This window comes from Chlorocebus sabaeus, chromosome 1 (assembly GCF_047675955.1).
Source record: "Chlorocebus sabaeus isolate Y175 chromosome 1, mChlSab1.0.hap1, whole genome shotgun sequence".
NCBI classification, from domain to species: Eukaryota; Metazoa; Chordata; class Mammalia; order Primates; family Cercopithecidae; genus Chlorocebus; species Chlorocebus sabaeus.
The window spans coordinates 43,488,291-43,506,830 of NC_132904.1; the positions used below are offsets into that span (position 1 = coordinate 43,488,291).

Sequence of the window (18,540 nt, forward strand, 5' to 3'; positions counted from 1 at the left end):
CAAAGTTTAATGTAAAAAATCTTCTGAAACATTATTTATAATCAGGTAACATCAGAAACAACCTAAGTGTTTAATAAATTCTAACAAAAACAAGTCAGAAAACAGAATTATATATTCAGTCTGACAAAACATGATATGAGAGAGAATAAAGTACTCAAACTAGAAAGGAATCAACAATAGTACTTTATCTGAGTGATGGAATTATTGGTGCATTTGTACTTTTTTGTATTTTAAAAATTTCCTCCAAGGTGTTTTATTCCAAGAAGAAAAGGAAACTCCTATTTAAGACACACAGAAAGACTAATAAGGAGAAAGTCAGAGTCAGCTTACAAATAATAGAATGAAAATATGCTATAAAAAAGGTGGGGGAGGTTGGAAAGTAAGGATGATTCTAAAACAGGAGACAAAGGGGAAGCACAAATACATAACTCTCCTTTTAAACAAGGAGAAAGAAATGCATTTCTCAGTGAAGATTCCGTGTCTTCAACACCTTACTCTATAACATCAGTCCTCTTTCCTCTTCCTTCTGGGCCTCACCTGTTCTCTCTTCCCTCTTTTGTTACTTGTGGAATGAAGTCAGAACAATCATATTTTGAGTGAACTCTGTTCTCTAGCACCTTGGTGAGGAAGTACCAATTGAATATTTCCATTGAACTGTAAGGTGCTTGAAAGCAGACTTTGTGCTTGCTAAATCCTTTCTCCTAAGATTCCCACCATACTGCCTGGAACCTATAGGCACTTACAAAACATCAATGTTGACTGAAAAACATTCATCTGCTTCAAGGAAGTTGCCACTAGGGTTTCTTTAGGAAGCAGGTACTTGTACCAGCATCACAGTATCTGAAGAAAATGTAGAACACATAGTAGAAGACAATGTAAAATCTCTTGAGGAAAATCAATAGTACTCCCTTTATGAGAATCAAGATAGAATCTACTAACTTTATTTTCAATTTTCATCCATTAATTTTTGAAACATTTAATAAGATAATTCTCCATGAAAGGCCCAAAGGGATGTAAATATAAGGGAAAATAAAATAGAGGCAAAAGCTCTGCCATTTACTAGCTAAATGAATTGGGAAAAAACTTTCTTGTGCTTTTAAGTCTGGGATCCTCATTTTCAAAATGAGGTAATAACGACTGTCTCATAGGGCTGCAGTAAGGAAAAAATAAAATAATGCTAACAAAGTACCCAGCACCATGACTGGCACATGGGTAGTTAATGAATGTTACACTCCAAAATTAATAAAATGTTAATCCCTCCCCTTAGGAGCTTACTATTTGGCAAAAGATGTCAACATTTATAAGAACTGGCCATCCAAAGCAGGAAGTGAGGTAAGAGCAAGTTGTTTGAGAATTAAAGAAAGGAGAGATTATTTTTCACTTGGAGTTAGGGGGTGGACAGTAAACACCTAATATCATTCAACATATTTTTGCTCAACCCTGATACTGTGAGGCAGTGTTCTGCCTTCTGGGGTACAGCAGGGAGCAGATAGAGTCTTTATCTTCAGTGGAACCTGTATGTTACTGGAAGGTATCAGATAATAAACACAGATAAAAATAAATAAGATAAATTCAGATGGTAAAAATTGTTGTAAAATAAAAAGGGTAATGTGACAAAAACGGGAAGCTAGTTCGGTGAAGTGTTTCAGAGAAGGCTTTTTTTGAAGTGACGTTTTAGTTAAGAGCTAGATGAAGACAGCAGCCATCTTGGTGACATGTCAGAGGTAAAATGGAAGGTGGTATCAGAAGTAAATAACCCTGGTTAGAGTAGAAAACCCAACAGAACTAAATCTTTTACTACATTTATAGGTGTTTCCTAGGCCACTAAGAAATGGGGCAAAAATAAAATGATGCCCATCACTAATGGAAACAGAAGAGAACACTAGAACTTAAGTATTCAGGTAGATATGGCTAAATGACCACTTTCTTCTCCCCTGTCCTTGTTATTAGCTTCCCAAGCAACAAATTAGAGGTCCTGTGAGGAAATACTTCATGAAGAGAACCATCAGTGAGCTTTAAACACACCGTTCTGCCTCACAATGTAACGTAGTCACTGTCGGAGATCCCCTAGTGTTTAGAGCTTTCAGCCTCAGTTTAAAAAGTTCTTACATTCCCACAATAATTTCTCCATTGAGCAAAAGAGAGACCTGATAATAATAAAGCCACTTCAAAAGCTGCAAGTACTCTATTTCATTGTTTTGTACTAACGAATATGGGTGATTATTTTTTCTCTCCAGTTAAACTCCATGCATTAGAGAATTTTAAAGAGCCCTTTGATGACTGAGTGAAGCAGTTTTATTCCAGGCTGAATTGGCCAATCACTTCTTTATACAACAACGGCTTGTGCTTCTATCCTAAGGGGGCACTTTCAATTCACTTAAAGGATAGCAGAGGGTCTAATGGCATCATGGAGACAAAGCAGGAAATTGGGAGAAATTGCTTGCCTAGTCAAAGAGGGAGGAATGAACATCCCAGAGGACAATGGGGCATTTGCTCAGCAGTCTGAAGAATAAATATGTATACTTTTGTTAGTCTTCTAAAGCAAGCAGGAGGCAGACATGGCTTGACCTTGAGAAACTCACCCTGGCAGCCTGGTTTCATGGAACCAGGCTCAGCTAGCGGGTTACGAAATGTATATGAAATCAGTTTATTGGATCACAGTCAACACTTCTACAACAATGAAACATAATAGACTGGACCAGACTAGAATGGAATGCCATAGAGTATTTCAGAGTATATCACATAAGTAATAGCATTTTATACCATTTTCTGATGTGTGTGTATGTGTGTGCTTGTATACTAACTCACAATGTAAAATTTATTTCTTATTATTGGTTCTAGTCAAAAAAATTAAAATCTACTCTTATAGGAGATACCCCATCTTGAAGAGGACAAATGAATGTATGCCTTCCAATCCCAGGGCATACAGCAACTAAACTCACAAACTCAGAATCACAGAGAATCTGAGTTAGCAGGAACCATAGATGCCATTTAATTTTGTCATCTCACAGATGGGAAAATAAGCTAAAGAAGTGAAATTACGTTCCCCAAATGACAAGGGGCCCAAGACATGAAGCAGGGTCTTTTAACTTATAAGGCAGAGCTGAAAATTGGAAAGGGATTGTTCTGAGTTGTCCAAGCATTTTCCTGTCATTGTAAAACAGGAGAGTTCTGTCTTAGACTCTAGGAGCACAGAATCCATCATTCCATGGGATCATCCTGGCCCACACATCTCCCAGAAAGTAAGCATAGTCTGATTTACTTGGAATTCATCTATTTCTTTCAATCTCTCCTATCTTTCCCAGAGACTACTTCAAGATGAGGCTCCAGGAGCTGGTGTTTAGAAACAATAGGGTATAAAAGTTAACAGTTCAGATATTACAGTGACATAAATCTGGATTCAAATCCTGTTGGACTGCAAACCCTATGAAGGCAGAGCCGCATCCACTTTGTTGACTGCTGTATTCTCAATAGTTTACACCATGTGTGGGACTGTGCAGGAGCTTGACGCATGTTTGTTCAAAGAAAGAAGGGAAAGAAAAGGAGTCCTGGTTCTGCCACTTATCAGCGGTGTGGCCTAGACAAGTGACTTCACATATCCAGCCGCAGCTTTCTCATCTATAAAATGGAAGTAACGGAAATACTCATAGAGTTATTTATAGGATCAAGTGAGAGAGCTGGAATTTAGCATGATTTTCAGCACGTAGCAAATATCAGTGTCTGTTATTATAAGCTCTCTCCTAATCTATATCAGTTATCTTTTACTTTTAACCAGTAGAACTCTTATTTTTTAAGATAACATTTATACGAGATAAAAAGACAAAACTTGTCTGGTGTGCTGCTGGTTGACCTCCTCCCCTGCCCACCCCATCCCCCTGCACCCCACCCCTGCCTCTAGCAATGCCCCCACTTCAATCACCTTTGAGGGATCTCAGGGTTGATCAGAATTCTGCATGAAAATTACTCCCCTGGGCCATGACCTTTCCCTCTTCCTGGCAGGATTACTGCTGAGGGTGAGATGGATTGCTGATGCTGGGTAGGAAATGAAGGCCTCCAATGAGCACCTGTCAGCACCAAGCAATTACAAATCTCCTGGGAGACAGCATCTCATTGCTCATGTACATCACTGAAGGTGCATTTTCAGAGCCAGGGAATTTCAAAGTTGCAGAAAATATCACATCCTGTGATGGAAGACAATGGATGAAGAAGGAGTTCTAAAACAAACCCTAGAACCTGTGGAAATTAATGTCAAAGTCATGTACAAATCTACTAAATTTCTAGAATTTATTGATTGCCCCACATGTAACAGCTTCCTCCAGGCACACATTTGCATATGGAAATGTGTAATGCTTTTTATTCATTCTCGTTTCTTTCTTAATGTTAAATTAACTGGGTCAATAAACCACAGGAAGTATTACTTGAAATTTGACTTCAATCATCATTAACATAAAATATTTAAATGTGTATAGAAAGCATATTTCAGGGAGCTCATCCTGGACAACAGCAAGTGGAATGGAAAATCAGAACTCTGTCAGGTAAAAGAAATAAGGCTTTTAGAGCTGCTGTCTAGCTGGCAATGCGACCAAATGGAACCAAATGTGGGGGCTTTCACTGTTTGGAAGAGTCAGAGATTTTAAGAGAGCAATTAAGAGCCTCAGCCCTGATGGAATAAAGAGCAATTCCAGCCAACCACTTTGGTACAGTGTCTTCATCTGTCAAATAGGAATCACACCATCCACTTTTCAGGGACACTGTGAGGACCAGATAATTTATAAGAAAGTACATTGAGTTCTTTGCCAGCACAGCACCATATTAACACCAAATATTTTCAATATTTATTCTGATACTTCATCACTATTCAGTGAAGCTGTTAGTGCCTCTCTATCATGGTGATGTAAATGCACAATGTTACGTTCAAAGTATTTTAATAAAAGATAAAGGCTTCCAACTGTTCCCATAATCTCTCGGGAAGTTTTCTGAAGAGTTTAGCATTTGACTTCCAGAGGAAAAACAAAAATAATAATTATTATTATACACAATACCAGTGACACAGGCTCACATTCAAATAGATCTGCTTTGAACAGGACCTGAGCCAGTGTTTTCAGCAACCATATAACTGTTATCAGCAGGAGAAGAAGAAAAAGGGATGAACCATCTCACTGAAACATGGCAGCAAGGCTCTGGCAGGCATAGAAGTAGTTGCAGTGATGTAGAAAGTATGAAGTCCTGTGATCTACTGGATAAACACTTTTGCAGGGATTTTGAGGTATATCCCAAACTCCCATACTCTCCCCCCACCCATCAGCCTTCATACTCTCCTATACTCTCTGCTTCTTGTTGAATTTCATAAGCCAGCACAAATAAAAAGGTACAATCCAAGCTCTCATGGAGTTGAGAGTCTAAAGCAGGTCATAAGGCTGACACATTTAACAGTTATCAGTGCTTTGATGAGCTGAACCTTCCACATTACCTATATCAATTATGTTCAGTAAATGTATTTTTAGTAGAGATGGGGTTTCACCGTGTTAGCCAGGATGATCTCAGTCTCCTGACCTTGTGATCCGCCTGCCTCGGCCTCCCAAAGTGCTGGGATTACAGGCATGAGCCACCATGCCTAGCCCAAGAGTTTGCTTTTAAATTGTTTCTGGCCAGGTGCAGTGACTCATGCTTATAATCCCAGCACTTTGAAAGGCTGAGATGGGCAGATCACTTGAGGCCAGGAGTTCAAGACCAGCCTGGTCAACATGTTGAAAACCTGTCTCTACTAAAATTATATATTAAAAAAAATTTTTTTTTACATTAGCTGGGAATGGTGGCTCATGTCTGTAATCCCAGCACTTTGGAAGGCCAAGGCGGGTGGATCACTTGAGGCCAGGAGTTTGAGACCAGCCTGGCCAACATGGTAAAAACCTGTCTGTACTAAAAAATAATAAATAATAAGTAATAAAATAAAAATTAGCCGGGCATAGTGGTGCACACCTGTAATCCCAGCTACTTGGGAGGCTGAGACCCACAAATTGTTTGAACCCAGAAGGTGGAGTTTGCAGTGAGCCGAGATCATGTCACTGCACTCCAGCCTGGGTGACAGAGCGACACTCTGTCTCAAAAACACAAAATAAAATAATATATATACATACACATGCGCGCGCACACACAGACACACACATTGCTGAGACGTCACTCTTAGTAGTTAAACGAGGCTCTTAGAAGATTCTAATTTGAGGAATCATATTAATATGCATATAAGTAATAATGAAGTAACAAGTAACAACGTTCTAAGCAAGCTCATTACAAGTATTACGTCATTTAATCCAAAGAACAGCCTTACAAAGTAATTCCATTTCACAGATGAATACACTGAGGGACAAAGAGGCTAGCCATTTACCATGGTTAGTCACACAGCTCCAAAGAACTAGAGTCGGGATTTTAACTCACCCCATTTGACTCTAGTGCAAGTACTCTTAACTATTTTGATTTACTTCTAGCAGAAATAAAGCAAAGTAGGAACACAATGGAAAAAAAATGTCTTATTAGGAAAATTAACCCATCACTTATTTCTGTATCTATTTAATAAACATTTATTGAATACCTACTATGTGTTGAGAGTTGGGAATGCTAAGATATATTACAAAGGTTCTGCTCTGGAGTTTGCACGGTAGTGAAGAAGATAAATAAATGATTAATTGATAAACTGGTTATATTAAAAATATATTAAAAATAGAGGTATTATGAGGGTAACGTCCTTCTGAAAGGAGTTCTTGAGTGGAGCCTGGAAGGATGGATAAGACATATGTGATCTGACGGAGCCATAATGACTTTGTTTCGAAGAAGTTACAAGGGTAGTGACTTTGGAAAGATGGACAAGCCCCTAGAAATGATTTTCTGGAGAGAGGTAAACTATTCTGTGTCCTTCAAACACACAACTTCTGGAAACAACTGGCCATGACCCCATCCTAAATCACTGCTTCCCTGACCTCAAAGGGCAGATGGTGTCTACTGGATTAAGAACATGAATTTCATACTGCCCTATCTCTGTACACCAATGTCAGGTTTGACTTGATTTATATTTCCCTTAATATTATAAGAAATTCTCTCTACAGTACAGGAGAAAGAACATGCTATACTGTAGAATCCAGTCAAGGTCAGGGAAACAAATTAATATCTTTATAGGCTGTAGAAGGTAACAAGAACTTTGAAGTCTTAAATTGTTCACAATTGACATATACCACCATAAATCTTCCAGGATTAATAGCTATCTTCTGGAAATAATAGCCTTCATTTGAAAGCACATAGAGTCACCATGTCTTACCCCAGAAGAAATACATATTTTAGAATTCAAACAACATATAGGATTTTTCTTTCAATATATGGATAATTTTATTTAACTTACATGTTTATATAATAATAATATTAGAATTATGAGGAAGTTTATAATCAAATAATCTAATCTTTTGGATTTATCATCTATTGAGTAGATGCCCAGAGACCATAAATGCCTTGTCCAGGGTCAGAACTCATTGTTACAGTCGCGCAACTCACAAACATTTAGAAAGGCCTTTACTTTTTGACATCTGGCTTTGCCAGTGTTTCCTCTGCCTGAAATGCCTTCTTTCCCATACCACTCACTTTCTATGTCCACATTTATCTATATGCTGTCAAATGCCACAAGGAAGTGTCTGCTGTCCTGAGGAACACATAAAATATCCTCCTTGACAGCCAGAAGAGTGCCTTCCACCTAGTATGCTTAGTGTGAGTGCCACAGAGACACAAAATACATAAGGCAGAAACTCCCACCAATCCCTGGTGGCAGTGTGAATTACACAAACCTGAAAAGTAAATAGTATTTTGGCAATATATGCCAAAGAGTACACAAATAAGTGTGTACTCTTTGGCATATATTGCCAAAATGTTATTTACCAAAATAGCAAAATTTGTAATAATAATCCCACCTTGATGAATATATCCTAAGGAAAAACTCTGTGACAATGAAACAACAATGAAGCTTTATGCACCAGGATGATTGCGGCAGCATTATTAACAGGTGGAAGGAGAAATAAACCCTAAAAACAGTCCTTTCCTTCAGTAAGAGAAAGATTAAGTAAATTTTAATTTATGCAATCAATGGAATAGTAAGTATATAACTACTACAATTATGTTTACAAACAGTTATGGCAATGGTAATGTTGTGGCTAAGAGCATAAATTCTGGCTCTAGTCTCAGCTTCTCTACTTACTATGTGATTTTGGCCAAGTTACAATGAATACTATATATCTGTTAATTATTATGATTCTTATTATCAATTCTAGTATTTATACTCACCTAGGACAATAAAATGTTTATATTAGATGAAATATATTAACCAGAATAAAGTGTTATGTAGGCAAATGATAATTACATTATGATCATAATCACATCTACATAATATAAAAATTCATCATATCAAGATAACAATGTATGTGTTCCCACCCCAGTCTTCGTGCTTATGAATTGTTTTCATTATGGTCTGGAGGACCACCCCTTTCCCTGCCTCTTCCCCAGCTGTACTTCCAGGAGGAAGCCCTACCCATGAGAGCATCATTCTCTTTGCTGTCAGTGAGGAGCAGCTGCCAGCATTTTTCCTGGGAATGACCCAGCAGAAATGCCACTCGCCAGAGTCTTAAAAGTTTCCCATTTACACCTGACCCATTTTTATGGAGACAATTCTCTATTCAGCAATCTAGGATACTCTTGAGTCCCCAGGATCAGAGGGGGCACTCTGGACACTATGGAAGTATGATTGGAGGTGGGGACACCTGACCATGTTGAGACTAGATGAAGCCAGTTTGAGATTTCTTACTAAGACAGAGCATGGCACCCCGTGACTGGAACCCCACCATAACTGTGACACTAAATGTGAAGAAAAGATTGGAAGGAAATATACCAACACGTAAGCAGTGATACTATCCTTTGAGTGATTTGACTTCCTTCTTATTAAGTGTTTTCAAAAACTGTTCAAATGACTACATTTTAATTTTAATAACTGGAGAAAAATTAACTTTTTAAATGTGTAAAAAACGAGCCTATCGTCAAGTGTTTTAAAAAGTTTTGATGGTGTGATGTCAAATAAAAGTCATAATTTGACAGTGTCTTCATGTTATAAATTTTCTTTAAAAAGTCCCCTGGGTATTAGCAGCTTTAAAAATCAGGGATTTAGCTGTGGTAATGGAAGAGATTCAAGCTGTGGATGACACAAAGGGGAGAGAAAGCTGGCATATTGAGGATATTACTATAAGTCAACATATTTTTGACAAATTGATATTCACAAACTGTCCCAAAAATACATTCTGAGAAACACTAGACCTTATAGACAGAGAAGAAAACTTATGGAAATAATGTAAAGTAATAGATAAAAAGTAATATTTGTAACTAAATTTTAGCTTTTAAAACACTCTATAGACAAAGAAACAAAGCAAACACACATACACATTCGCAACAACACCACATTCAAATAAAGTCATTCCTTTTACTGACTCACTGGACAACAGTTTTAAAACTCTGCAATATATTTGGAGGGAAAACAAATCCAGCAGCAAATACATTGGGGAAAATGCTGTTGATTATATCCTAGTTTGTAAATGACTAACTCTTTAGGGGAAACAATCACAAGGTTCTAAATATTCTCCAAAAACGTGGCAATCATTCAGAGAGGATGAATTAAGACCTTAGCAAATCTCCAAGACTTAAGAATACTTAAAAAAAAAAAACAAAAACAAAAAACATAACTATGCTTACTAATGCAGTGGTCTGAGAAATTTCAGTGACCTTCATCAGACATTTGTTAAGCATCATGTTAAGCAGAGTGACTGAGAGAGAAAGCCTGGCTTGTTTGCTACATCCAATCTTTCACCAAGTTCTGTCCATTCTTTAACCTAAACCCATCTTGAATCTGGTGCACTGCTTTTCTTGGCCACTGTTTCCATACTATTCCAATCGACCCTTGTGTCTTAACTGGATCACTGAACTAAGCAAGATCATGTAGCCAGGAGCATAGATTCTGGTTTCAATCTCAGTTCACCACTTATAGTTGTGTGACACATAGTTTAATAAACTATAAAAGATTTCTCTTATCTATTTCTGGTTTTTCCACCTGTTGGTGTTTGCACTGTATACAAAAATGTTTATAGTAGTTAAGGCAGTTTGTGCACTGGTTAAGAGCCCTCAGTCAGACACGTTGGCTCATGCCTGTAATCCCAGCACTTTGGGAGACCAAGGCAGACAAATCACCTGAAGTCGGGAGTTCAAGACCAGCCTGGTCAACATGGAGAAATGCCATCTCTACTAAAAATGCAAAAATTAGCTGGGTGTGGTGGTGGACTCCTGTAATCCCAGTTATTCAGGAGGCTGAGACAGAAGAATCACTTGAACCCAGGAGGCGGAGGTTGCAATGAGCCGATATTTCACCAGTGAACGCCTGGGCATCAGAGTGAGATTCATCTTAAAAAAAAAAAAAAAAAAAAGCCCTCTTGCTGAAACCACTGTACTCCCTTCCAGTCCATCCATCCATCAGCCAATAATCTTTCCAAATGAAAATCTAAAATGTTACTTCACCTTCTTAACCTTCCCATTGGCTTCCCATTGCTCTTACGTATAAGGCTAAATTTTATATATAAAAAGTTCCTGTCCTCTGCCTGTTTCACAGGCCATAATAACTTCTTCTGCTTTTCATACTCCAGGCATGCTGAGTCTTCTTTCAGATCCTCAAATACTGGCTGCATAAGGACAGGGACCATGTCTAGGTTTACTCATCATTTTATGTCCAGCATCCTGTAGAGTACCTAAAAATGCTGCTATTGGTAATAACAGCTAACATTTATTAAGCCTTTACTGTGTCTCAGAGGTTGGGCTAAAGTGCCTTATTTATACTATCTCATTATACTCTCACCCACAATTCTATGGCATCAATACTATTAGTATTCACATTTCACAAATGAAGAGCAAGAAGTCTAACAAGATCAAGAAACTTGCCCAACATTGCAGAGTTATTAAAAGCTATGGTTTAAATATTTGTCCCCTCTGAAACTCATTTTGAAACTTAATCCCCAATGTAACAGTATTGGAAGTGGGGTCTTTAAAACTGATTGGGCCGTGAATGGATCAACCCATTTGTGTTAGGCCATTCTTGCATTGCTACAAAGAAATACCTGACACTGGGTAATTTATAAGAAAAGAGGTTTAATTGGGTCTCGGTTCTACAGGCTACATAGGAAGCACAGAAGCATCTGCTCCTGGGGAGGCCTCAGGGAGCTATGAATCACGGTGGAGGCAAAGCCAAAACAGGCACTTCACATGGCGAAAGCAGGAGCAAGTAGGGGTGGGGGGTGGGGCGGGTGTAGGTGCCATACACTTTTAAACAACCAGATCTCGCAAGAACTTACTATCACAAGAACAGCACCAAGTGGATAGTGCTAAACTGTTCACAAGAAATCCACCCCCATGATCCAATCACCTTCCACCAGGCCCCACGTCCAACACTAGGGATTACAGTTCCACATGAGATTTGGATGGGAATATATCCAAACTATACCACCATTTAATGGGTTATCACAGGAGTGAGTCTTATAAAAGCCAGGTTGGCTGTCTCTCAAAAGCTTCTTACCATGTGATGCCCTGCACTACCTCGAGCCTCTGCAGTGAGACCCCGCAGCAAGAAGGCCCTAACCAGATGCAGCCCTTTGACCTTGGACATCCCAGCCTCTAGAACTGTAAGAAGTATATTGGTTTCCTTTGTAAACTACCTAGTCTCAGGTAACCAGTCATAGAAATAGAAAATGGACTAAGACAGTACGTGACAGTGGAGATTTAAACCTTGGAAGGCAGACTCTGGTGCTTGTGCCTTAGTCACTCTAACAGGTGCTCTAGAAGTGTTTGTTGAATGACTAATTGGATCACTCCCTATTTTCAGAGTACTAACGACTTGATTCTCAAACATAAAAGATCCCAATCAGTATATCATCAAAATCAAGAATTATCCCATGTCAATGGTCTTTGGATTTGCCTAAAAATAGTCAAAGCCAAAAAAGTTAAAGTTATGGAAACAAAACATGTATTACAGAGAATCTACGGTCATCTTGCTGATAGAAGATTCAACAGATCATACTCACTCTAAGTTCTTCTATCTTTCTCATTGAATTTGATGCTTTTTCGGAGAAGGGATCATGCCTCATTCACCTTTATAAATCCTAAATGACAGCTGACATGGGATCTGTCTCATGGTTATTTTATTTTATTTTATTTTGAGACATGGTCTCGCTCAGTCACCCAGACTGGAGTGCAGTGGTATGATCTCGGCTCACTGCAATCTCTTCCTCTCGGGTTCAAGCCATTCTTGCACCTCAGCCTCCCAAGTAGCTGGGATTAGAGGTGGGAGACTCCTGCTATAAAAGGGTTACTTATGTGGAAGAAACACATCCCCTGATCTCCATCTCCTCTGGGAGGTGAGTAAGAGAAGATGGCTTCATCAAATGCAGTGACATTTAGGTTGTACACAACTGCAGTGCTACACTTCATGTTTTAATAAACTATAAAATGTTTCCTTTATCCATTCCTGGCTATTTTACTTATCCATATTTTCACTGCATGCAAACGTATGTGTAGTTGTGACAATTCTGTGTAGTGGGCAAGAACATGTACTTGTGCATTTCTGAGACAATCTACAGAATTACCTTTGCCACTGAAGGGACAGTTTACTTCAGTCCTCTAATCTTCTGTGTCCTGGTCTGAGAAAAGAGAATACTCATACCTCCCTCAAAGATGTAAGACTGAAATAAGAAAATGGAAGGTACTGAACCTAGTGTCTGGCAGGTAATCAGGCTGTGATTGATGGCAGTTACTATTTTCCTCCTTCTAATCAATGTTATTATTAAATTATTTTTCTGGACAGTTTATTTGGAAAGCAATGTATTAACTTAAAGTTGGACAAAGTAATTATTACAAAAATGGAGAAAAAACTATCATACAAAACAAAAATCCTTTCTAAAAGAGCCATCATACACTTGAAGAGAGCTATTCCGGGTAGTAGCTAAGAGTAGGGACTCACCAAACTAGCTGGATTCATACCCAAGCTCTAACTCTCATTAGTTGTGTGGACTAAGCAAGTCACTTAACCAACCTACACCTCAGTTTACTTACTGCCTTAGTTCATTCACACTGCTATAACAAAATACCATACACAGAGTAACTTACAAACAATACAAATTGAATTCTCTGGAGGCTGGGAAGTCCACAATCAAGGTGCTGGCAGATTCAGTGTCTGGTAAGGGCCTACTTTGGTTTTCATAGATGGTGCTTTCTTGATGTGTCCTTGCATGGTAGAAGGACCTAACTAGTTCTCTTTTATGAAGGCACTAATCCCATCATTGAAAAGGCACCATGCTTATAACCTAATCACATCCCAAAGATCATGCCTTCTAATTCAATAATATTTGTGATTAGGTTTCAACATATTTATTTTGAAAGGAGGCAGGCACAAACATTCAGACAATAGCACTCCTGTATGAAGTGAAATAATAATAACACCCCTGAGTGTGAGGGAATTAAATGAGACAATATATAAAGTAGCTGGCACATATAGCAGGTGCTCAGTAAATGCTAGCTGAAATTTTCATGGGCATTAGAAGATATTATTTGACCTCTTTTATGAAAATGTTTAGCATTATACATTATAAAGATAGGTTCAACATGCTTTAGAGACAGTCCTAATTCTTGCATTAAAAGTTAATTGAGACATTAATAGTCACACTTTATTTTAGAGGTTCTTAAAACAGGATCCGAGCTACACAGTGGCATATTGTTAATATTTGTGTAAAAAGAGATAAAGATTATATATTTGATTTTATGTAAATATAAAAAAAGCAGTTCCCAAAATACATATGCCTTCAAAGCCCCAAATATACATATGTTAACAAGAAGGGCAAATTGGGCAAAATAATGCACTTATTTTCCCAGGCATGTGAAATACACACTTCAGTACAAGGTAATTAAACATGCCTATCAGTACAGAGTAACAAAATAATCTTCTTAAAGAGATATATTCCACATAGATTTATGCTATCTTTTTGTTCCAATATAATTTTATAACATTTAGTTTACAAAAATTGACTAGAGAGATATTTAGTATATTGTTTTGCAATGCAACATTTAATTTTATAGCATGGGTAATGCATTTCTTTTTACAAATGTATCAGTTTCCTGATAGCATCAATAAGCTGCTTCAGAGTCATTAAACACTATGAGAAGCCAGTAAAGCTACAGATTTTGTTACTGAAATGCACAGATTAATTTTCAGCTCATAAAGTCACTACATGGGTTACTTGCTTGGTGTCTGCTGCCCATATACTGAAGTTTGAAATGAAAGCTCAGTCAACTTGAATGACAGATTATATTCAAATTAAAACCTTTCAATGAATTCTCAGCACCCATCAGATACAGATGAATATATCTAACATGCACTCAGGGCTCTGCAGGATCTAGCCCATATTACCTCCTCAGACTTCTCCCCTTCTACTCCAACATGGAAAGTTCCTCCCATTTCTGAACCTGCATAGCATCAATAAGCTGATTCCATTCTATACAGATCCTATAACAACATTCTCTGCTTGGACACCATCCTTTCAAATAGCATCCTGTGTTAAATTTCTATAATGCAACATCAACCTCACAGATGATCAAAAGGAATGTCAGCAAATTTTGATACCTTCTTAGTTCAACCTATGATTATTTCTTCATGATGGCCTTCCTTGACCCAGGAGCTAGGTCAAGTTTATAACCATACACTTAGTATTACTTTACAGTATGTACCACAATTGTCTTATTATGTGAAATATGTCTTCTGACTAGATTACAAATATCAGGAGGACTGAAACCATGTTCGTTTTTGCTTTACATTGCCAACCATGATGCTTGAAACATATTAGCCACTCAGTGAATATTTGCTGAGTGAAGTTTATATTACTCCTTGCATAGCACTAAATGTCAAGGTAATACCATAATTATCAGCATGTCTGGATATTAATCACAGTGATAGTCAATGTTAGTATTATTTATTAGGATTGATGTAATAGAAAGCACACATGTTTCGGGGCCAGGTAGATCTGGTTTCAAATCTGAGTTCTGATACATACTAGTTTTACATAGCCTTAACAAGTAGATAGTTACTTTGAACCTCATTCTTCTTATCTATTAAATTCGATTAAATAGCTGTGTTCTCCTATAGTTCTTTTGATGTTAAAAAGTAATGCATATAATGTACTTATCAGAACTCCCTACATATTCTATTAAGTAGAAATGCCTTTATGTTAAGAGTAACAAGTTGTATCTGCTATGCCTAGCCTATGTAAAATAAACTACATCATTAAGATCATAAGTCATATGGTTTAGCTGTGTCTCCACCAAAATCTCACCTTGAATTGTAACTCCCACAATTCTCACATCATGGGAGGAACCCAATGGGAGGTGATTGAATTAAGGGAGTGGGTCTTTCCTGTACTGTTCTCATGATAGTGAATGAGTCTCACAAGATCTGATGGTTTTAAAACCAGGACTTTCCCTGCACAAGCTCTCTCTCTTTGCCTGACATCATCCATGTAAGACGTGACTTACTCCTCCTTGCCCTCTGCCATGATTGTGAGGCCTCCCCAGCCGTGTGTAACTGTAACTCCATTAAACTTCTTTTCCTTCCCAGTCTCAGATATGTCTTTATCGGCAGTGTGAAAATTTACTAATACAATAAGCAACATTAGAATATTGATTGGAAAGAAGAACAAGTTCGCTTTTTACGGCAAAAGATTAAAAATAACTTACAATTTCTAAAAGTTCCCATCTACTCATTTAAATTGGAAAGGGTAAGGTAAACTTATTTTAAGGAATATTTGTTTTCACATCGTTTCTTACTATGGAAGTAGAGTTTGAACAATAAAGAGCAGGAAGGTCAAGCATTTTAAAAATCATTCTAAGATATGATAGAAAGTTTATTCATATTCAGAATATATATATATCAGAGTGAGTTTTTTAAATAGGCTTTAAGAGGCATGCATAGAGTAATAAAACCAGCTTTGGAGTTTGACCTGAATCAAATTGCTTGTTATATGACCTTAATAACATTAACTTTCTCTGTTCAGCTGATTCTTTAATAAAATAGGGACAATACCCTTACCACACAAAATGAATGTAAAACTTAAATAAAAGCATATGCTAAATGTGTAAAAGGATGTCTGGCTCAAATAAGAGCTTCCCCAAAATGGTGACTACTTGGGTTTACCTGAAAGTTAACACCACCCAGGAACTTTGCTTTTTTCAAGGCATTTTGGAGCCTCCTTGCTCCTAAACTCTTTCCCTTTTGATGAAATTCCTGTAACATAATGGCAACCCCATGGGATGATCAAAAGGAACATGTTTGGCATACTGCATGTAAGTGGTTCAAGGAGGAAATTAAACCCTTTACTGTGTGTATAATTAGCAATAATGTCAGCGGCTTATGATCCTATCACAAGATAATATTATAAGAAAATGGTTTCCCATAGCTAGATAAACTTCAAAGTAAAGTTGAAGAATTGATAGTGAATTGGGGGAGGAGGGAGAGAAGATGAAAGTCGAATTTGGGGGGAATGAAATTTAAAAACTGAGATCCTGATCATAAAAACATCTTTCTCTCTAGAACAGACAGTAATCCTGGAAATTAAACCATAAGCTCTATGATAAAATAATAAGACACTTACTGATTATTCCTTATTGATTATGCTACTTTCATCACATTCTCATTCCTATATATTCCTTAAACATATTTCTTTAAATTGGGAGAGAAATGCAGGGTGTTAACAGTCCAGAGGAGTCAACTCTTATGACCTATTATCCAGCCTTCTCAGAGGGAGTGGAGAGGCTAAATACGCTCTAGTTCATATATAATATGAATATATTCTACAACTAAATAGCTTGCTTCAGTGATGTCTTAGCTTAGAAACCAGATTTTCAAATCTAGTGAGTTTTCTTTAACACAGTTTCTATATTTAGCAACATTGTTATCTTTAATAGCTTTCTACCATGATACACTATAGCCTCCTTTGCATACATTATCTCCCTTAAGGTTCATAACAACCCCATGAGGTATTTACTATTACTATCCTTATTGATAAAGACACTGAGATTCAGAGCAGTTGAGTAACTTGCTAAAGGTTACCAAGTCGTAAGTGGTAAAGCCAGCGTTCCAACCTAGAGCTATGTGATTCCACATGAGCCAGGCTTTTTCCTGCATGTAAGTAATCATACTTAGCATTTCGTTTCATATGACCTATGTAGTTTGACTCCTATTCATGACAAATGGCCCTGAATCTTTCTGAGGTACAATAAAAACAAAGAACTTTACTCAATAATTTTTTAAAAATTAATTCTGAGTACAAGGTCTACTTGTTTTTATTATTTGCTAAGTCAAATTTGACCTTGGGTTCATATTGAACTGTGGCTCAATCTGCTTGCTTAAAGTAAGGGTTCCTATAGGCCTCTCTTTTGAAAGAGTGTAAATAAATTTTGCCTGTTAGCTTAGAATAAAGCTACGGAAATGTGTCACTACTATATTTTGTCAAGGTAAAGACCATGGAACCAGTTTGTGTCCTGGGTCCATTTTTAAGGATTTGGTTAGATCTCTACTCCATTGGGCAGAATATTCAGAATATCCTTAACATCCTGGATATTCAGTACAAAATCCAGAAATAAATTATGCTTGACTGAGTTTAAAATAATACATTTACTATGAGCCATTGCTCTTTGGAGAGGTATTTTCTTATGTGTGAGTGTACTAGTAAACATGTAGGTATGTGTTTGGCAATAGGTGTAGAATAAAGAAAGAAGAAACTGCCCCTTTTCCTCTTTTTTTCTGTTATATAAATTTACTTTTATCTTATCAATATGCATGTACACACACACACACACACACACACACAGGGCTAGCTGCAAATGGATTAAATTATTGGACTATTTCATCTATAGTAAATCAGATATAATCTTATTACAGCTGCATGAATACTACCATCTTTTAAATTTTAATTAGCCAAAGAGCTGTCAATGTCGACACCATGACACCTGCCAGAAGAAAACGGTGTCCCCTGATGCAGGGTCACCAAGGCTCATTACAGCAGAACAATAATGCAGGCCAGAATTAACAGTGTCTATTTTTAGAGCAAACATCCAGACATAAATAAATTACTTAAATGAATAGGAAATCATGGAAAAAGGCACACTGTTGACTCAATACCCTAATTCTTCATAGAACAAACATATAATTAAAGAATATAATTCCAATGAATGGCATGGGGTAAGACTGAAAGAATTCAGACCCCTTTTATGCCTGCTGACCTTAGTTCCTATTGCATCTTAAATGTTATTACATTCTAGGGTCATGATGGCAAAGTTGGGAGACAGCGTCCCTGCTAATGAAAAACTTCCACAGACTCAGGTGGAAAAAAATATTCTTCTCTTTCATGTACACTGTAGTAACCTTGTGCTCATAATTTT

The 18,540-nt window shown here is 37.4% G+C and overlaps 1 protein-coding gene across 2 annotated transcripts in view; it reads right to left on the minus strand.

Annotated features, from left to right (window-relative positions):
* The window catches only part of NELL1 (neural EGFL like 1), a 936,950-nt gene that overhangs the window by 259,839 nt on the left and 658,571 nt on the right, over positions 1-18,540 (minus strand). The window lies entirely within an intron of this gene.